Source organism: Ziziphus jujuba, chromosome 3, assembly GCF_031755915.1.
Source record: "Ziziphus jujuba cultivar Dongzao chromosome 3, ASM3175591v1".
In the NCBI taxonomy this organism is placed as follows: domain Eukaryota; kingdom Viridiplantae; phylum Streptophyta; class Magnoliopsida; order Rosales; family Rhamnaceae; genus Ziziphus; species Ziziphus jujuba.
In genome coordinates this window covers 29,944,467-29,967,753 of record NC_083381.1, presented here as the reverse complement: position 1 = coordinate 29,967,753, position 23,287 = coordinate 29,944,467, and the positions used below count along the sequence as shown (strand labels likewise).

The 23,287-nt window shown below is 32.0% G+C and overlaps 1 long non-coding RNA gene and 1 pseudogene across 1 annotated transcript; one reads left to right on the top strand and one right to left on the bottom strand.

The window, feature by feature from the left end:
* Positions 1–6,038: 6,038 nt before the first annotated feature.
* Positions 6,039–21,526, top strand: LOC107423212 (protein ZINC INDUCED FACILITATOR-LIKE 1-like; annotated as a pseudogene).
* On the bottom strand, positions 13,572–18,487 carry LOC112492127 (uncharacterized). The gene is made up of 3 exons (XR_007241884.2): positions 18,105–18,487; positions 17,449–17,579; positions 13,572–14,365 (listed from the first exon to the last, which is right to left on the bottom strand). It is a non-coding gene; the product is annotated as an uncharacterized LOC112492127 (long non-coding RNA).
* Positions 21,527–23,287: the final 1,761 nt, after the last annotated feature.

Genomic DNA, 23,287 nt, shown 5'->3' with positions numbered 1-23,287 from the left:
TTTGTTACATTAAAGCGAAATTAGTTTACAACATTTTTCTGTTTTGTTCAGAGAAGCAACTTACATTAATGGGGGGAAAACCTCCACCAATGCTTCTCTGTCTATTTATCTCTCTCTCTCTCTCTCTCTCTCTCTCTCTCTTTCTCTATCTCTGTAAGTGTGTGTGTAATTTTCTCAGCAAACACTTGTAACTCTAACAATGCTTCTCTATCTAAAGGTTCTCAGATTAGTTTGTTACATTAAAGCGAAATTAGTTTACAACATTTTTCTATTTTGTTCAGAGAAGCAACTTACATTAATGGGGGGCAAACCTCCACCAATGCTTCTCTATCTATTTATATCTCTCTCTCTCTCTCTCTCTCTTTCTCTATCTCTATAAGTGTGTGTGTAATTTTCTCAGCAAACACTTGTAACTCTAACGATGGCAACTTTTATGCTTCAATTTTCTGCTCATTCCATCATTTGCTCCTTCAATGCTGAAAAATATAGAAAATCAATATTAGTAAGGATCCCAACAAATCTTTCCTTCGACAACTACTAAAGATGAAAGGGAAATTCTAGCACCTGAAGACAAATTACAACAACCTCTATATAAGAGCAACAGGGGTAGAAAAATAAATGTAATACACAATTCATACATCTTTCCAGTTGAAAAAATGCATATGTGAAAATGAAATCCAACAAGTTATATGTTTTTCAACGTATGCTCAATGACAAGCAATCCCAGAAAAGTAGAGAAGGAAATGTGTAGGCTAGACCCCAGAGGTATTGACCACAACAATGACAAGCAATTTCAATGATATAATACACCTACAATTCACGAATTGAATTAGAACAGGTTACTAATTCAGAAAAACAAATTAGAATTACAGGATCAACAATCCCATATACAAACAGTTTTCTAAGAGCAAAAACCATATTTGCAACTTATGTAACCTCTTTTTTCTATACATGTATTTTTAAACTACATCTGAATTTAAGCCACAGAAACATAAAGAGGTTAATTTCTAAACGACATCTTGTTTGCATAGCCTCTTAAGTTTATAAAAGACATGCATATTATAATTGCAGGTACACAGCAAGAGGCGATTCAAAAAATCAGTAAACAACTAGATCTTCCTTGCATTGTTAAACCAGAAAGTTTACATGCTTAAGCAAGCAGAAATAATTTTCTATAAGATACTCTTATGGTGATTTATCTTCTCATTCTTAAGAAAATATCTCATTAATAGCTACAGGTGTTTGCTTTGTCTCCCACAAAAATCAAGAAAAGGTTTCTTGGAACTAGAAATAAAGAAATCCACAGACCAAGAATACTATTATGCATATCAAGCTTTTAAAATCAAGTTATGGTATCTGCTGAGGGCCTGTCGAGAGTAAAAGAATGATGTTTTCACCTATATGCTTCAACTATAAATGATGAGTTGCACATCTAAAAACTTATTCAGGTACTTGGAGAAGAACATGTCAAATGCCTATAGAACAGCCTAACCATTTCAATTTCACACTACTTCAAAGATATATATGTGTAGCACTGATGAATGGAAGATGCTCAAATCATCACCATGTGGGCTAGACTAGAGAGAGTAATTGGCACCAACTTACACAATAAAATGAAACAGTCAACATCAAATATTTAGGCATGTTATCCAAAACAAAATGCCCTCAGAACCATATCAAACACAAACACAACCACTCTCATCGTCGTCTTCATCACCTCCACACCCACCACCACCTTCACCATCACCACCTAATGCCGATGTTGGAGATCTCCTTATCAAACATAGACATCAACGTCTATTTATCTATTATATGTAGAAAACTTTTTTCCTTATCAAACCTATAAAACCCAAAAAAAAAAAAAATCAACCAAAAAAAAAAAACCACTTTTTTGGTACATAATGTATGAAAATGAAGAGGGAATAATAAGGAAAACAAAAACCCAGTTGAGAAGCGGAATCAAATTGAAAGTTTTTATAGGGAATAGGTGGAGATGTTAAAGTGAAGGTAAAAAAATAATAATAATAATAAGAGAGCGAAACTAACCTTTGAAGAAGTTGGACTGTACAGCATAAACAACGGGAAAGGAGGAAGATTTCTGGGTCTTGAGCTTCCTAGTTTGGACTTGTGAAAGCAGAGGTTGCTTCTTCAACCTCAATAACAAATCGGAAAAAAAGAACTGTGAGTAGAGTCGAATGGTATGTTTCGAAAGGGAAAGGCTAAAAGAAAAAGAGAGCGAAACTAACTTTTGAAGAAGTTGGACTGTGCAGCATCAACAATGGAAAAGGGGGAAGATTTTTGGGTCCTCAGCTTCGTAGTTTGGATTTGTGAAAGCAGAGGTTGCTTCTTCAACCTCAATAATGGATAGGAGGAAAGGAATTGTGAGTAGGGTCAAATGGGCTATTTCAAAAGGGAAAGGAAAGCCCTAGCTGTGTTTGAATGATGTGTTTCGAACGGGAAAGGTAAAGCCCTAGTATGTTCGATGGCTTTGCTGTGTTTCAAAAAGAAAAGAGAAAGAGAAAGTAGAGAAAATAAGTGTTTTGGTAGGGAAAAAAGATTAAAAAAAAAAAATAGTAATAAAGGATATTTTAGTCCGGATGTCCTAAAAGGTGGCTAGTTTTTCTTAAAAAATTTTTTTTACTATTCTTCAAAAATCCATTTACGGGATGGTTACTTTTCGAAAAAATCTTTTTTAGTATCCAAAATTTATTTTTAAAAAAAAGGCAGAAAAAAAATTATGACAATGATAGATAGTTTTAAATAAGAAAGGGTTGACTTTTATGATAGGAATAGTATGGCAAATTTATTAGGCAGGTATGATGATATTGGCATCATTTGATAGACATATATGTATATATGATTTAAATGATTATCAATAAATACTTTAAAAATATATATTCCAAAAAAATCAATGAGCCGTTGGCATAATTTTAGAGGACACTGCAAAAGCCTTTTGATGCGAATCGAATTCTTTAGATTTGTTAAATATAACAAATGTATCAAACTGCTTATGGAGGCCTTGATTTTATTTATTTTTTGTGGGAAGAGTGAAGAACTTAAAATAAAAGAAAAATAGAGAACATTATTTTTTAAATAAAATGTCTGCATCAACATAAAAAAAATAAATAAATAAATAAGAAGAAGAGGAAAGGGGTCTTTTTTTTAACAGAATTTTATCGCATATGACTTGATAAATTTTGAAGAAAAATGTATGATGTCAATGATTTCCACCGATTTTAATTCGGGTTTGAATTTAATTAAATAATAATTCAGTGATAACTATACATCAAAAAGAACAAAAAAAAAAAAAAAACACTGAGAAAACTAATAACTCATTCTACTATTTTATCTGAACCACTGCCAAAAATATATATATATATATAAATGTAATATATATTATTAAAATAATTAAAATTAAAATGAAGCGTATAAAGTATTCTGTAGAATGCAAACAACCATTTTTTAATATTATTTATTTATTTTTCTTTTGGTTTTTAATATAATTTGAATTTGTTGGGATGTGATAGTAAACAAGGTTCAAAATATCGATATCGATGGAAATATCAACAGTTTAAAATATAAAAATATCAGAAAATATCGAATATCGATAAAAAATTATAAAATATGATAGAAATTTATTTTAAAAAATTAAAAATTTTTATTAGAACTTTAGAATTAATTTATTTAATCTATCAGTTATTAAATTGATTATAAAACTTGCTAAAATATTGAATGAATGTTATATTCTTTTTGGTGAATTTATTTATAATAAGTACTAATGACCATAGATAAATTATTATTAATAAAAATATTATGAAAAATACATATATGATAAAATTATTTATTAACTAAAATATACAAAACGATTATTACAATTACATTATAGTTCATAAATATCATCTTAATACCACATAGAACTTCTGGGTGGTTGAAAATCATCGGTTTTTTTTTCTCATTTTGATTTTGAAATGTGAAATGTGAGAAGTAGCTATGAAAATGTATTTCCTTGATAATTTTTTAAATAATTATTAATATGCTAACCATATGGATCTTGCATTATTAGTTGACTATATGCATAATTATTACTCTCTGATGGTTGAGTTTGAGATGGTATTCATGAGTTGCTATTTGATGATATTTTATAAATATCTATTAAACAAGGGTTATGAAAATGATTTCTAACTAACATTGATCCAAAATTCATAGAAATTGAATCCTCTTATTATTGTGATATCTCCATATATATGTTTCATCATCTATTTATCCATATTTGTAAAATAGATATTCCCGACAATAAGATTTTCAAAATTCAAAAATATAATCCACAATCTTTGTATTTTTACTTTATCGATATTCAATAAGTAAAACTTGTTAATATTATCCAATTCAATTTATTCTACTTTGCTTATATCACCAAATATTTAAAAAATAATTAAAAGGTAAAAAATTATCAATGAAGTTAAATTTTTTTATTAGATATCAATAATATTTATGAATTTTTTTAAAAAAAATTTACGGATATTTTTGAAATTTTCATGAAAATTATACCATTTTTAACCAAATTGTTAAGGATTTGATGTTGATTTTTTTACTAAAATTTCTATGAAACTTTTTGTCATATTTTAGAAATTTTAATGAATATAATGAAAATTTTATCCATTTGTATTTGGAATCTAATTTTTATTTTGATATTTAAAAAAAAAAATTTCGAATCTTTTAGACCATGATAGCAAATTCAAATAATGGTGACCTTATTGCAGCAGTAGCAACAGCAACAACAACAACAACGACAACAACGACGACGATGATGTTGACCCACAAAATTAATTTCATTAAAAATCTATCTCCATAATTTTATTTTATTTTATCTTATTTATTTAATTTTTTTTTTTTGAAAGGCTGTCTGCATATCTCAATTGTAGAATTTTTTTATTTTTTATTTTAAAAAAATAGAGATATATTTTTTTGTCATATATAATAATTTTTTTTCTATTATTTCAAATTTATTACTTCTAAACTCTATACATGAATGCTTGATAATTGATCTAACCTGATTTGATACAAACCAACCAACTAGCTTTGCCATGGAGTTTTTTGCTACTTTTATGTGTATATTTTCCTATTACTTAAATTTTTATTATTTATTATAATTATTAATAATTATTGAGCAATACTACAAATATTAAATTTTGATAATTAATTATATAGTAATTTTTTAATAATATTAAATTAATACTGTTTTATATATATAAATAAAATATTTAAAAATTATCAAATAATAAATATTAAAATTTTGATAAAAAATATTTAATCAATCTATATTTATTCATAATTATTTTTGAATATGCTATTAATAGGTAAAAATTAATTTATATATTTATTTTGTATTCTCAATATTTGAATCTAATATGTAAAGTGACATTATCTGTTTCAGTGAGACGGGTCCACTGAGTCAGAGTGGTCCAACCTTGTTATGGGTAATTCACCAAAAAAGGGGAACCAAAAAAAAAAAAAAAAAAAAAGACTGTTTTTGGTCTTATTTTTGGTACAGCTCCCAGTCTCTTTTATTTATTTATTTATTTTTGGGTAAATAATAGTCCCAACTCTTTTTCATGGTTTCTAAAGGCAAATTTCATGATTTGAACCCATTTAACCTTTTAAGATCATATCCTTTTTCACTTGGACAAAATATCGGGGTCAAGAAAGTTCATGTATACAATACGTACGATTGATGATAAATAATTTCATTATATAAAAAAAATAAAAATTCAGTTTCCTAAATCAATCATATCAAAAACTTGGAATTCATACCGGCTTATGTGGTAATTTATTTATTTTTGCGATTTTTTTCTTTTTTTTTTTTTTGGACCAACCAAACTTAACCCACTGTGTATTTTCAACACTAGAAAACAATTAATGCCTCGTCTGTGCAACCGCGATCACAAGGTGTAACAGCTTCTAAGGCTACCTTGATTATGTCACTTCATTCGGTTTTTTTTTCGGGTCGGTGATCATTTTATTTGTTTTTAAATAAATTAATGGGTGGTGGAAATTACGGGAATAGGAAGAGGATGTCTGAGAAGCTAGAAGCTCTGCTGAAGCAGGAGGAGAGGTTTTACCATGATGAAAGTTGCCCAGGTTGTAACACTGATAAGCTCAAGGAATCTAATCCTGGTCTACCTTTGAAGCACTTGTTCTATGTTTTTGTTATTGTGCTCCATCCACACCAATTTGTTCTTATCTCTCTTCCTTTGTCTTTTTTATTTTATTTTTTTATTGGCACATCCATAAGTTGTGCTTTGTGGGTATTGATATTGATGTATCGTATTCGTCAGAAAACTGGAAAAAGGGGTTTATCATGGAAAATTCCAAATTGTCAAATAGCTATAAAGCTTATATTCTTACACCCCGACAAACAAACAAAATAGAATTGTTAAAACAATCAGTGAAATTATTTCCAATAGTGTTTATGAATAGACATTTTTTCAATGGAAAATGCTAAATAGTAGACACTATCTCAACAGTAATAAAAGTTGGACATGCTCTCAGTTTGACCGATGGATTCAGCTTACGAAGTAAAAATCTTCTTTTACTGTCATAGTCTGTTATGGCTTTTTAAAAACTTCAAAAATGCAAGGCAATGCAATTCAAAGTATGTTAAGCTTCATGGTTATGTGTTTCTGAGCTTTTCAAAAGAAATCATTAATTTTTATATGGCCCTCGTCATTTTAAAATTCTTCTATGGTTTTCCCTGATATCTGTCATTTATTTTAACTCCAAAAATTTCAGACTTTGGTGTGCCTCCTTTGTGGTTCATATGTATGCAGCTTTGCCAATTTCAGTGCTTTTTTCTTTCCTATATTTCATGGTAAGTATACTACTCGGTTAAACTTCTATATATTCTATGGCTGATATTATCCAAAACCAATCGCAAAAATAGTTTCTGTTCATTTATTATTCAATTACTATTCTGAATAACATGAAGTTTCAGAATAGTGTAATTTTCAATTTAACCACGAAAAATAAATAAATAAATAAATAAAATGCTGACGATCTTAGTTGAATATTGAACGTTCAAGAAGAAGGTTAACAATCATAGGGCATTCACACAAATTGACTATGAAGTGGGCATTGTATTAGGCGTAAAAATTGTAAGGGTTCATTTGGGAATAATTTCGTAGGAAGCGCCTCTAATTTAAAAAGTGGATTACTAGGAATCACGTTAATGGTTTAACTTGTGTATGCACAGTAACATTAACAGACTTTAATGTGTATTTATGTGGAGAGTATTTTGGGATGTAGAAACTTGTTTAAAGGCTTGTGGTAGTTGAAGAAGCAGCTAAAAGTGTCCTAGCTTAGGATCTGACCGATAAAAGTTTTGTTGCCTTCTCTTTTCTTACATGCACTAAAAAATAAAATCTGATAAAATTAACTTGGAAACTTGCAAGTAGTGTTACTGTGCTACATCACCCATGATATTGACCAAAGAATAGCGTTTATTTCCAATTTTCTTTTCTAAATACATCTAGAAAATCCAACGTTAGTGTTTATAATTTCTCAACCAAGTGCTAAATTTAAGTGGGTCCTTTTGAATTCCAATTGATTATAGTTTAAATGCTATGATAGATGGCTTTGATCAATTTCATTTGTTATTAAAATCTTTATGGATGTTATTGATGTGGAGTTGGTGCATTATAAATTTCTGCAGATAGAGGATTTCCAAATAGCAAAAAGGGAGGAGGATATTGGTTTCTATACTGGTTTTGTGGGTGAGATTGTGGTTCAAACATAACCTATGATGTTTGACTTTTTAATTTAAAGTTCCATTAATGGTTTTACTCCTTGCAATATCTTTCTTGAAGGCTCTGCATTTATGTTGGCGAGCTTTAACTTCTGTAATCTGGGGGATAATAGCTGATCGATATGGTCGAAGACCTGTCATGATATTTGGCACAATTTGAGTGTTAGTAAAGCTGATTTTCCCATGTTTCAATGTCACCTATTGATCAAGTTTTCACTAGTTAAAGACAAGTTGCTCATTGATCATGTGCATCCAAATTTCCATCTCCTTTTTTTGACGATAATGACTATAATTTTCAGGGCTATTTTCAACACACTTTTTGGATTCAGTAGAAGCTTTTGGATGGCAGTCTCTACGAAGTTTCTCCGTGGAAGTTTGTCTGGCATACTTTGACCAATTCGGGTACACCTTATATTATATATCTGATGCAAAGTTAAAATTTAAAGTTTGTGTTTGTGATTATGCTTTGGTTTTTGTTTTAAAATTGCAAGGTATGAATAACTCAATTCCATGATACACTAACACCACAAGTTTCCATGACATCCTTAGCTAGTAAAACAAGTTAAATAGGTATTGTTATGGGTCTCCATAGCATGGGATTTATCTGCAATCTTGAAAGTGTTAAAACACTGAATTAACGCGCATTTCCTCCTGGGTTTACCCTAGAAATTGTGTCATTTTCAGAAGCCGACAAGATGAGATGTAATAAAATATATGTAATTACTTTATTACATACTTCCCTATTTTACCTAGTAAAGAGTTGGGAAAGAATAGCTTGAGAAGGAGAGATAACACGACATGAATTTAGCCTGAATAGATCTTTGAGCTTAGGCCTAGCTGGACTTTTCTAAAGTTGAAGCATATTATGACCAGATTTGCATGTAATGGAATTACTTCTAGTTTTGATGATCTTTATTAATTTGTGCATATCCATATACTGCAAAAATATTGTGGTCATGGTTGTTATTGCTTTATGAATCAGTTGAAAGTCATATTTATATTATTGCCCTTATTATGTTATAGTAGACCACTAGATCAATGTTGCTTAAATCAGATTCTTGCTGTAGTTGAAGCTGATATTTATTTTTTGGAATCCGAATATTTCGTTAGTGAAAGCTCTTTTTCTCATTCAAACTATAACAGCTTTTAAAACAATTTGCATCTTGATGGGACTGGTGTTGATAAAATTTCCTTCTATATTGTTAAGTTTATATTTATATAATCATTTAGGATATAAGCTTGAAGGTATCAGTGTAGTTTTTTATATTAAACCTAAAGTTATTATGTATATGTTTGTGTGTTTGTGGGATATCTTTCTTACATTCCACATTGTTAAGTGTTTATTCAAATTAAGTGTATGTGTTTAAGTGCATTAATGTAATTTTATGTTTTAATCCTAGAGTCATATATATATATGTATATATATGTGTGTGTGTGTGTGTGTGTGCTGAGTCTCTTATGAGGTGTTGCCTCACCTTTGCTCGATTCTATACAGTAAATAATTCCATGAATGAGCCTCCTATGACCTATTGCCTCTTTTTTTTTTTTTTTTTTTTTTTTTTTTTTTTTTTGCTATGTGACTTTTCAAATTTCAAATGTGTGAACAATCATCAATTTTGATTTTTTTTTTTTTTGGCAATGTTTTTGTTTCGATGCAATTTTTGTCAATGAAATGCGGCTTGCAAGTAAATAGATTGATCAGTTGTACTTTTTCAGGTGTATGCTTCAGAAGTTTGTCGTAAAGAATATCAATCTATGGGAATGTCAATGGTAAGAAACTCTTTTCATTGTGCTTTATAAATTCTTCCAGCAGGATGATATTTAATGAGATGTAATTGTTGTAGGTTAACACTTCATGGGGAATTGGATTAGTCATTGGTCCATCTCTTGGAGGTTTTCTTGCACAGGTACTTTTCTCTTTTATTTTTGTACTTATTATTATTTTTTTTTAATAGCTAGTACAGAAGTAACACATGACTGTTGCTTTATGGATAAGCTGATATCATAGCCTGCAGAGAAGTTTCCAACCTCATTTTCAAAAGAATCTCTTTTCGGGAGGTAACCATGTTGTTGTTGTTGTTGTTGTTGTTGTTTTTTGGTATTTTTATTGATTTTTAATTTTAAATCCATAATTATTGTTTTTTGGCTTCTTTAAGCATTTTTCATCCCATTTATGCTTAATTCTTATGGTCAAGTGAAATGGCAGGTTTCCTTACTTGTTACCTTGTCTTTCGATATCAATCTTGGCATTGGCTGCAACTGCTGTTTGCTTTTGGGTCCCGGTATATTATTTTATCAACTTTTAACTCCTTTAATAATTTTGTCTGCATATATTATTTGATTATGTTACCCTAAGTTGTATGATATGCATTCCAAATTACAACATTACTTAGTTGTCTGAAGAACACCAATTAGATAACATAATATGACAATATTACTGGGAGTGCAAAACTTGAGAGGACAGAGCAACAACATGAAAACTAGAACAGTTCAGAAGGTGACTTCCAACACAATAAAGACCATTCAAACCTTCAATCAATTGTCTATTTTGTATAAAATCCTAAAAAACACTATAACAGCGAAAAAAGTGTGACAAAACAATGTAGTTGTTTTCTTAATTAAGTAATATAAACAAGCGTTGTCTTGCTTTTTATCGTCTTCATTCTCACCTTTTTCTTGCCTTTCTTTGATAGCCCTACATATGTTGCCCCATTGTTGGATTAAGGATTTTATATGCTATCCTGACACCTTCATGTTGTAATATTAAAGCTTCCAATCATAAAACTTGGAGGCTCATGGCTTTGAGATGGTTTCAGGAAACACTTCACTTTCATACTAGAAGTGATGAAGAGAGTGAGGATTCATGTAATGCACCGGTGGCCAGAACTTATGCAGTTGATATGAGAGGAAGTTTGCAAAGATATGAGGAAAAAAATCGAGATTCCCAACAAAGGCTTCTTAAAAATTGGCCCTTAATGTCATCTATTATTACATATTGTGTTCTCCACCTTCATGACATGGCCTATACTGAGGTAATACAATTTTCTTTATTTTAACTTCCATAAGTTTTAATATGTTATATGCTTTGTTTTTGCATTCTTCTGAACCTCATGCTTTTCAGATTTTTTCATTATGGGCTATTAGTCCTAGGAGGCATGGAGGATTGAGCTACTCAAGTGCAGAGGTTGGTGAAGTTCTTGCAATTTCAGGTAAATTGTTATAGTGAATGGCAATCGGGTTAGGGTCGGGTTTTTGGAAGACCCAAACCGATTGGGGTGGGTATGGGAAACTATAAACAGGTTTTCGGGTTGGGTTGGGTTTATGATTTTGTATCCATTTCGGGGTTGGGCTGGGTCAGGTTTGGGTTTTTGGGCAAAATGTAATAAAATTTTAAGGGGAATTTGGCCCAATACCCTCATAGGACCGAGGTTAATGATTTTTGCCCCCTCACTTGATATCTTTTTTGTTCTACCCCTCAATATCCATTGTAACTTTCAAACAAAAAAAAATTACTTACATATCCTATTACATTTTAAACCAAACAAAAATCAACTTTTTCTAAACGTCTTTACACGAACACACAAATACAAAAAACCAAACAAACGGCTATAACACAAACACACAAATACACAAAAATCCCAAAATTTCATAAAAGTGTCAAATTTTGCAAAAAAATTGGATGACTGTTCACCCTCGGTAATTCACGAGGAAATCGTCGGTAAGCAACAAATACCCTCGGGAAAAATTACCGATGGTTTCGTCGGTAATTCCCGAGGGTGTACAGTCCATAACATTTTACCAATTTTTTGGGCCCCATAAGTCCCATAACGTGTGTTGAATGCAAAAACATGGCAAATAGGGATTCTAAAATTATGCTAAGTAGAGAAATCCCAAAATTTCATAAAAGTGTATCAAATTTTGCAAAAAATTTGGATGACTGTTCACCCTCGGTAATTCCCGAGGAAATCGTCGGTAATCAACACATACCTTCTGGAAAAATTACCGACGGTTTCATCGGTAATTCCCGAGGGTGTATAATCCATAACATTTTACCAATTTTTTGGGCCCCACAAGTCCCATAACGTGTGTTGAATGCATAAACATGCAAAATAGGGATTCTAAAATTATACTAAGGAGAGAAAATCCCAAAATTTCATAAAAGTGTATCAAATTTTGCAAAAAAATTGGATGACTGTTCACCCTCAGTAATTCCTGAGGAAATCGTCGGTCACCAACAAATACCCTTTGGAAAAATTACCGACGGTTTCGTCGGTAATTCCCGAGGGTGTACAGTCCATCACATTTTACCCATTTTTTGGGCCCCACAAGTCCCATAACGTGTGTTGAATGCAAAAACATGGCAAATAGGGATTCTAAAATTATACCAAGTAGAGAAAATCCCAAAATTTCATAAAAGTGTATCAAATTTTGCAAAAAATTTGGATGACTGGTTACCCTCGGTAATTCCCGAGGAAATCGTCGGTAACCAACACATACCCTCTGGAAAAATTACCGACGGTTTCGTCAGTAATTACCGAGGGTGTATAGTCCATCATATTTTTCAAGTTTTTTGGGCCCCACAAGTCCCATAACGTGTATTGAATGCAAAAACATGCAAAATAGGGATTCTAAAATTATGCTAAGGAGAGAAAATCCCAAAATTTCCTAAACGTGTCTCAAATTTTGCAAAAAAATATGATGACTGTTCACCCTCGGTAAATACCGACGAAACCGTTGGTAATTTTTCCAGAGGGTATGTGGTTGGTTACCGACGGTTTCCTCGGGAATTACCGAGGGAGTACAGTCATCCAACTTTTTTTGCAAAATTTGAGAACTTTTTAAGCAATTTTGGGATTTTCTCTCCTTAGGATAATTTTAGAATCTATATTTTTCATTTTTTTGCATTCAACACACGTTATGGGACTTGTGGGGCCCAAAAAAATTGGTAAAATGTGATTGACTGTACACCCTCGGTAATTACCGACGAAACCGTCTGTAATTTTTTCAGAGGGTATGTGTTGGTTACCGACGATTTCCTCAGGAATTACCAAGGGTGAACAGTCATTCAAATTTTTTGCAAAATTTGATACACTTTTATGAAATTTTGGGATTTTCTCTACTTAGCATAATTTTAGAATCCCTATTTGCCATGTTTTTGCATTCGACACACGTTATGGGACTTGTGGGGCCCAAAAAATTGGTAAAATGTTATGGACTGTACACCATCGGGAATTACCGATGAAACCGTCGGTAATTTTTCCAGAGGGTATTTGTTGGTTACCGACGATTTCCTCGGGAATTATCGAGGGTGAACAGTCATCCTATTTTTTTAGAAAATTTGAGAACTTTTTAAGCAATTTTGGGATTTTCTCTCTTTAGGATAATTTTAGAATCCATATTTTTTATTTTTTTGCATTCAACACACCTTAGGGGACTTGTGGGGCCCAAAAAATTGGTAAAATGTGATTGCCATAGGGTTTCGGTAATTACCGACGAAACCTTTGGTAATTTTTGAATAAAAGACAAATTGAACGTTTTCATTTTTTAATGCCGTTTGATCACTTACTTTGCCAGAATTTATCATTAATAATGTTACATTTAGCATGTTATTGGTTGGAACACACATGATTGAAGTTGCCGGATGGAATTGTTGTGAGTCTTTTACGCTGGTGTACAAATGTCAATTACCGATGATGCATTGGTCATTACCATTGGGCAATAATATCATCCATGCAATAGTAAGAAACATACAAACAACTGAACCAAAAACTGAAGATGGAATGATATGTTATCAAAACAATATGACAGATGAATTTGACAATAAAAGAACACATAAAGCCAACGTCTATTACGCCAAAACACACATTACGCGGTTGACCAACTAATTGCATTCCTGACTACATTTCATACACACGCATACCACATAACATGGCCTCATTGTCTGAATATAGCATCATGCGATTGATGGGCATTCGTTTCAGTGGTGCTGTTGGTTGTTAGTGCTATCAAGAGGTACGGCAGCGGAGCATGATCGGCTGTTGTGACCAACCTGTTTGCACCTCCTGCATCTATATTGATGACGCTCCTCTCCTTGAGATTGAATCCTCTTCTTTCTCGGTCTTCCTGACTGTTTGCCAATTTGAGGTGGAAGTACAACCTGGTTTATGACATCATCTGGAGCATGCCACTGACTTTTATCTCCAAGTGGATATATGGTTTCCGAATATGCATCACGGAGTGAGTCAACTGAGTAATGCGCCGAGCAAAGGAAATATGGAGAGATATGTCGATGCTTACATGCTGCAATTGCATGGACACAAGGAAATCCATCAATGTCGAATTCCTTGCATGAGCATGTCTTATTTTCTAAGTTGACTACTCCAACGAACATGCCATAGCCAACAATTTGAAACTTGTATAAGTTCAATGGAATAACACGTAAGCCTCTGGCATTATTTGAGCGCTCTTGCATGATATTTTCCAACCAATTAGTAACAAGAGTTTGCATTTCAGCTGCGTTATTTCGACTTTCGTACCCCTTGTTGATTAATTCTTCAATCATGTCTGCAAACAAAACAGCTTAAAAATATTACGAACTCTAGTATTGCCTTTCCTCCTCATGATAATTATAGTAGACCATGCCTTCTAACGTAAGGAAAAAAAACTGCTAAATTATAACAAAACCAATGTAATATCAACCAATATAATATTAAACACAGTAATCACATAATAAAAGCATTAAAAGTTAACTAAAGACTATAACTGTGGATATTTAGATATCATAAAACATCAACAGCAAGTAGACTTCTCATATAAAACATTTAATATGTCCCCAAGAAGATAATAATCATTAAATGCGGCTCCTACCATGGACCTACCAATAATCCAAACCACAACAGCTGTGGTCCTTGTGGTCCTTAAAATTTTGAATAGAAACCTAAAGTGAAAGGGCTTCATGATATCATAATATGCTTACAACACAAATACAATTGAGTGAATAATCTTCCACTAGTTCCTTTCACCCTAAAGAGAAAAAAGTTCATCCCACATAACAAATAGCAGGGAGGATTGAGCATTTCTTAAAAATTAACAATGTTTCAGAACATGTGACAAATAAATTGCTTAATTTTTAAAATCCTAAAAACTAGTTATTAAGTGCACAGGAGAAAAAAGGTTATTAGATAAAGGTGGAAATTCTGTGGTTCGGTAAAATAAAGTAGAAAGCTAAAGCATAGATATTAATTTGAACATTGTTATACAGATAATGAGGATCCATTAATAGTTCCAACCAAGTCAGAGATCAAAATGCCAACTCCCTGTGTGTAGAATGTACAAATATACAACAATGAAAGGAACTCAATGTTGACCTTAATTTGAAGGTTAACAAATATGAACTGAACAAGAAGAATATAGGTAATAATACTATTGCACTACTTTGACCAATATAGGAACCAAATGGACCTCCAAAATTAAGAACATCTAAAATTTTTAGTCTGGCTAATGATGAAATGAGGAAAAGCAACATCTAAATTTTGAAGTGCATGTAAATGTTGATATCTATTTGTGCAATTTCAATTGGTTTACTCGTTTTTTCATATGAACACCTTATTTTACATTCATTGTGATTTTGCCTGTTTTCTAATATCTTTTCTTGGCTTTTTTCCCCTTAATGTGTGTGTATTTGTCAATACAATAGATAATATAGTGGTGGCTAACTTCCAAAAAGCATAATTGATTTGTAGCCAAACCGAGGAACTCATATAAAATGTCTTCCTTGCATAGCTCCCATAGTTTTCTATTATTATCATACGTTAACCTATCATTGCATCTTTTAACATGAAGTGCAGAGGGAAATGATTCCACAACGTCATAACTGGAGTTTGAGTTAAATCAATAAATGAAAGCCCCAATGGACTGTTTAAATCAATAAACATGTATGAGAAATGACTAAATTAGAAGGGGATAAATACAAAAAATATCAACAAAGAAAATGGAGAACAATATTTGTGAAGTATCTCTTTGACACAAGAATAATTTACTTGAATAAAAGATATTAAAGTAATAATAATAATATAAATAAAAATAGAAAGAAAAATGCATGCTGATACAAAAAAATAAAGGAAAAACAAAGTGCATTTACATTGGATATTAAGTGTTATGAAGCGGTACGAATGCAAATACTTAAATCGAAAAACTCATTCATAGAACTCAAAGAAAGGCACTGAAAACAATATCACTAAACAATTGACTTCGTAAACCATGATTAATGCTGCAGAATAACACTACCCCAGGAAAACTTAACTCGTAGAGCCCAAATCCAACTAAAGCTACCAAAGGAACAGCTGAAAGTGGACTCAAAAACTTGAAGAATAGATATAGAAAATCTAATTAACAACAGCTTTAGAATTCCAATTGTTTGTAGGACAAAACTATTTTGGAGAAAACATTAAAAGGCATCAGTGCAAACACTCAACAGCCTTAACAAATATTTGACAATAGTTTTTGTAATCGAGTTCTATTACTTCACTTTCCTCTCCATTTTCTTCAATCTATATTCCTAGCCAAACCACTGAAAACCATTCTGAATAGGATCATTACAAAATTGTTCAAGATGGTGATAAACAGGATTGGCACACGTCCTATGTATGCACAATCATACAATGAAACCAAAAGATATTACGTGTTACTGTTTGCATTTAGATGGAAATTTCAATTTTTAAATAAAGAGAAGCACTAAAACAAAAGTTAACATCACACTGATAGAACATATTCTCTAAATTAATCAAAGAAACCAAGTTGGCCAGGAAGAGTTTCCAATAACCTACTAAACGGGTGGCTAATATTGATTTAGATTTCCCATTTTCAAAAGAAAAAGTCAAAGAGTAGTTTTAAATTCTCCAAGATTCTTCATATGCTATCACCATTAATGCAAGTACCTTAAACATTTTTTAGCACAAGAAGAATTACGTGTATCATGCAATCAGATTAATCCAATCAAACAACCAATATCAACCAGGAAGACCAGATTGTTTATACCTTTATCTACCTTCCAAATTTAGTTCCTTGATCTTTTCTAATTGTGGAACAACAGGCTCTATGACAATATAGATAGCAACCTTTGTCGTATTACCACAAAAAGTTTTACTCTCCATACTATAAAGGAATGATAAAATATTTGGTTGTTTGACCTGAAAAGAACAAATGTGACCTTTTTATACTAGTAGGTATCGTAGAAAAATTCCTTTACAGAAGGCTAGTAACAGAAGGATAAAGTAGCTAGACAGGGACACAAAACATGTATTAAAGCTTTAGAAAAATAGGCATACTGTCAAACAAAATCTATGGACTCTGAAAAAACAACCATGTTGAGTTAGTGCTTGATAAAATCAAAAATTTAAACATTTTTTTACAAAAATATTACACTTAAATTTTATCAGATTATTGGATTTCAAATTTCAGGGATGTGAGAATCTTTCATATCAATTCCCTCTTTGATTTTGATAGGTGTATGTGACAAGAAAATCCACAATGCATCAATCCGCTAATATCTAAATTCAACCAAAATATTGAAAATTGCAAATAGAAGAATATTTAAACCAATCCAAGAAACCAAAGAGAACAAGAACTTTCTCAAGAAAAATACTAACCACATCAAAGAGTAAAACAGATGAGAACTTATAGTTCTGAGGCGCTTTACACCATTACGACCAGCGGCTAAATGTCCATCTTGGGCATTACTTCCAGAAAGAGAAAATATACATATAACAGATCCATCATCCTAAAATACCAATTAAAAGTATATCAACATATCATGTATTTATATATGATAAAATTTTCTTAGATTAGAGGAACTGGAGATTGAAATTCGTAATTGACGTATAGGAAATAGCCAATAATAAGATCGTAGGAAGATCTGAGCATATAGACACATCCAAGACTTTAACAGAACAGGTTATGGAATAGCTTCACTACTAAAATTTTCTCTTCATTTGTATGAGCAAAAACATTATATAATTTCTACCACACACACGCAACCCAATAAAACATATCAACAAACAGTTAAAATGCATATGATTTTGGCCCCAAATAATAAAACCCAAAAATAATAGCATTCTAAAAACAAGTTCAGTAATTAATAATTACTATATCCCATGTATAAGATCCATTAACTTAATATTTTCAATTGTAATAATCAACAAAATTTCCATAACAGCTAATAAAAATAAAAGTAAAAGCAGACCCAAAAAACTGAATGGAACAAAAAGTAAAAGAAGATTTAAGGGGGCTGAATGATCATCGTCACCTGATGAGGTTATTGTTTTAGTTGTCTCAGTGAGTCAGTGAGAAGCAGAGGAATGGGAAGAGTGGTGAGAAGAAGAAGAAGTAGAAGAAGAAGAGGAAGGAGGAGTTTGTTGTAGACGAGCTCGTCGACTCTGAGGCTAAGACCGAGAAGGGCATGACAGAGCTGATTGCTGAGCCTTGGATGCTTCCTCCACTCGCTCCTCCTCCTGAAGAACTCCGATTGTCCCAAAACGCTTCGCCATTCTCTCTCACTTTCTCTTCCTCTTCTTCTTCGTGCTCCGTTTAGGGGAAAAATGGCGTAACCTTACATCTTCATTCTTCCTTTTCACATTTGCAAAGGGTAATATGGGGATATTTGAAAATAGAAGGGTAAAACAAAAAAGGTTGGAAACGGGTGGATAGTTTTCATTAGAGCCTTTAAAACAAGGGTATTGGGCCAAATTCCCCAAATTTTAATTTTTCTCAACAAAATCTATTGGGTCGGGTCGGGCCGAGGAACCCAATGGTTTGGTTCGGGCAAAACCTTGTTAACAATAAAACTTCGGATATCATAGGGATGGTTTGTTATCTGGTTGGCTGGCGGTAAACCCGACCTGATTGCCATTCCTAATAGATCCATCATGCGAGTCCTTTTTGTTTTGTTCTTTTCCTATTTTTTGCTATGCATTTGGGTTTGTCAGGTAAACACCTTTTTTGTTGTCTTCTGATTAGTTATCAAAATTACCCTATTAAAACATAAGTTTTTAAGCATAATTATGATAATATTACTCAAGTTACCTTTCTTACTTTGTATATTTTTTTCATAAATTACTAGGATTTGGTCTGCTCGTCTTTCAGCTACTTTTATATCCCATGGTGGAGAGGACTTTTGGACCAGTAATTGTATCTCGAATTGGAGCCGTATGTGTTGAGGATTCCTCCATCTGACACATTTTTCGTTGCATATTGTTATATATGCATATATATATATTTTTGTTGGTAAATTGTATATTGTTATATGCTTTTGCATTTAAATTGATGATTACTTGGTTTCATGCAAAGGTCTTGACCATCCCATTGCTGTCAAGTTACCCTTTCATAGCTATGCTATCTGGCCTCACCCTCGCACTATTGATTAACTGTGCATCTCTCCTGAAGAACTTGCTTTCTGTAAGTGCATGCCCAAACTGTGAAGTTCTTCTTTCTTCATCTGTAATAGGAATGGTTATCGTAGACTTTTAGCTCTGTTACAGTTTAAACAGATTGTCAAGGAATCAGATCAAATGAATTAACGCATGCTTCCACTATTAAGTGCATCAGCACACATACTTTAGATGCATGTATCGATGTATTCCTTAAGTATCAAGCTTGTATGAGGTGAGCCACAAATGCATTTTGTACTCTAATAAACTTATATTTAATTGATTCTACATTAACAGGCAACTATCACTACAGGGTTGCTTCTCCTACAAAACAGGGCTGTGGTAATTTTTCTGTAACCTTTGCTGCATAATCAGATTTTTCTGTTCTTTATAACATTTTGAAGTTAGTAACTGTCTTCAAATGCTCGTCTAAAATCAATTGAAGACCCAAGAGAAAAGAGGAGCTGCAAATGGCACATCGATGACTGCCATGTCTTTATTCAAAGCAGTTGGTCCAGCTGCTGGAGGTTCAGTTTACGTACGTCATTACTTGAATGATTTTTTTTTTTTTTTTTCCTTTTTCTTTTGACTCGTAAGCTATTTAGTGAACCATTGTTTTTAGCTACTGTTGCTGTTGTTGACGCATCTAAAGTTTGGTTGTAGATTGATAAATCCCGTTGTCATGTCTTGCAAGTAATCCATTCCCACTTCAATAGAATTATCGAAAATTCAATTATACGATTGCATTATTTGTGTAGGAGAGAAACATAACTCAACCTAGGCTCGTTCTACAATTTCTTGTTCTTCTCTCTTTTCTTCTTTCCTAACTTTAAACCAAACAGCAACGAGTGCGCCAAACAGCAACTAGTGCGCATTCATTTGTATCTCAGATTCTCAATCATGCAGTATCCTTTATAACTCTAGTTTGATGATATTCTTAAGGCTAAGATTTGTTTATCATTTTGGTATTTGCAGATTTTCTTGGGCACAAAAGCGGCAAAATGAATCTTTTCTTCCTGGTACTCAACTGAAATGCCATTCTCCACATATGAACCTGTTAACATGTTTATCATATTAGCATTTTATAATTTTGTGATGATAGTATGCTAGTACTCAATTTAAATAATCTATAATATGAACTAAACCAGACAAAAGAAACACCCTTCAAGCAGCATTTTCTTTCCTGTACCAAACAAACTTACCACAATTCCAAACAAATAAAACATTAGTCCTTGTTTGGCCAAGTAACTCAAAACTGTTGTTTCTGTTTCCAAAAACAGCTTTTTAAAAAAGTTAACACTAAAAAGATAATAATAATAAAAATAACGCTACATGATAATTAGAAGGCTAATCTTTGATAACAAACAGGCGCAAATCAAAATATTAAATCCAAATAGTTACTTATTCTAGAAGAACTATTACTGGCAGGCCGTGGTTGTGGTTGTGGCAAAGACTGTTAGAAAAACCCATAGAAATTCAAGTGAAAGCAAACCAGAACAAGTAGAAACCAACACAAACGAATGTGTCTGTTTCTGAAAAGAGAACCCAGCTTCAGCTTTGTTTGGAAAGATAGGACCATTTTGAAGAGTTTAGCTACTAATTTTGGATAAATGCCCTAATAATGCATACTCTAATTTGGACAAAGAAGTGGTTTACCTTTCTCGCGTAAACAAAGGAAAATGATTGTTCTCTTTCTTAGAGAAATTAAATGATTGTTCTCTTTCTTAGAGAAATTGTCTAGTATTTGAAGTGGTTTACCTTTCTCTGGGAAACAAAGGAAAATGATTGTTCTCTTTCTTAGAGAAATTGTCTAGTATTTGATAATCTTCCAGTTATTTAGAAGGTATAAATTACTAACAAGTCCCAAGAAACACCAAAAAGCTTGTGAAGTTGTGTTAGATGTTACCAACTTAGATCAAGTAATGTTTCATCTCATCTTATATGATTTACTTGGTATGTACATTTACATTGATACCCTCGTACTTAGTCCCTTGTAAATTAGACAGTGTTACTCTTTTCATAAAAATAAATAAATAAATAAATAAAAAGAAGAAGACAGTCTTACTAAAATCAGAAGCTTGAATGAGTATATTTTGTTGGTTGGATTGTAGGTGATCATATGGTTTTCTTCATCCTCAATGTTATTGAGGCTCTTGGACTACTGATGACCTTCAAACCTTTTCTAGCTCTACCTGATGACAACGTTCAGTAGCTCAGTTGTAGAAGCTTCAGAGATTCTCTTTTACTTTTGAACACATACAACAAATGTAAGGATTTTTTGCACTAAGCTTAGAGATGCTGATTTGGGTCAGGTCCTACATGATCAGCTTCTACTGATTTGGTGCAATTTATTGCAGGTGTTGGGATTTATGCTCTGAAGGCGTTGTAAAAATTGACATTTTGTTGGATTTATTTATACGAAGGGAAAAATTTCATAGGTCCTCAAATTTGACAAAATATCGTCCATCCCCTTAAAGTTTTCAAATTCATCATCTATCACCTAAACTGTTAACTCCCTCCGTTTAATTTGACGGTAGAGGATCAATTTGTTAAATTAATATATATTTGACATAAAAAAATTGTACCTTTTGGTTGCATTCATTTTTTAAATTGCTTTGCATTTTTTACTGAATATTTTATATATGATGCTTCATTTTGTGTTCATAATTAATAATATAAATATAAATATCAAAATTGTCAAAGTTTATTGAATTTATAAAGCCCTATATAAGCAGTGGGACCTTTCACAGAGACCAAGGCCAGAACCTCCACCAGCCGACGTGTATACTCGATTGACTCTTTCATACAGCCCGCAGAGTGGTTGCTTCAGCTCCAGCTTCCAAAGCCAACCAATAAATTGGGGGTGGGTGATGAATTTGAAAACCTTGGGGGGTAAGTGAAGTTTTATCAAATCTCTGGGGTCCATGAAATTTTTTTTTTTTATAAAAATATTGTTCGTGCATTTTATAAATTATGGTAGCAATTCATAAGTTCCATTTCTAAATGGTGTGTAATTTTATGCGGTATAAGTATCTTATTCAGCGAATTTGTTTATGTCGACTGGAACCTTAAAAAAAAATTAAAATTAAAATTAAAATTCAACCGAACTTTAAGAGAAACCAATCAATTGCTAGAGTGAGACTTGTTACGTGTTATATCGATATATTATAAGGAAACTATATTCCCAAGTTCTATTATGTCAAAATCCTACACATAGATATGTGTGTGTGTGTGTGTGTGTGTGTGTGTGTGTGTGTGTCTATATATATATAGATATGATTTATCTCGTGGGCAAAAATCTTGGTCAAATATTATTTTTTCGGGTTGTCGTGTTTTTAAAAGAATAATATATATATATATATATATTGATATGTGTATCCTTTAGGGATATGTACTATCGCGAGCAAAATTTTTTTCAAAATGTCTGAATGAGACAATTACTTTATATATATATATATATATATTATCATGGAGGAATTAAAACCGAAAAATCAACCAAACTTTGGTACTAGCAATTTGTAAAGGGTGCCATATTAATTCGAAGGAGATATTGGTAAAAACAGGATATTTATTATGAATTTGGTGAATTAAATCTGGATTATTTTATTTTATTTTTGGGTTTAGGTATACAAAAATATGATGCTTATAACGAATCCAGCGGATGAAATCTTGATTGAAAGATTGTATTTTAGGTTTCGAACGTATACCGAATTCATCTTCTTCTCAATTTTCCTTTTAGACTAAAATAAATAAATTATATTGGAGTATAAAACAAAAATAAGATTGTTTCCGCTATGAGTGTGTAGAATGTGGTTAATGACAAAGCGTGTATAAGTACAAGTTCTTGTTAAAGAAATAAGATTCCGAATTATGCTTACAGTTGTATTTTGGTGTTTAAATATATATATATATATATATATATAGAGAGAGAGTCGTCCTACGGTGCGGATCTCTGCACGCGGACTGCACCCAAAGTCGATATTTTTTGAACAAAAACGTCGATTTTACTTTGCACATACACAGCAAATGTGACGCTTTTATCCAAAAAGAGTCGATGTTGGAT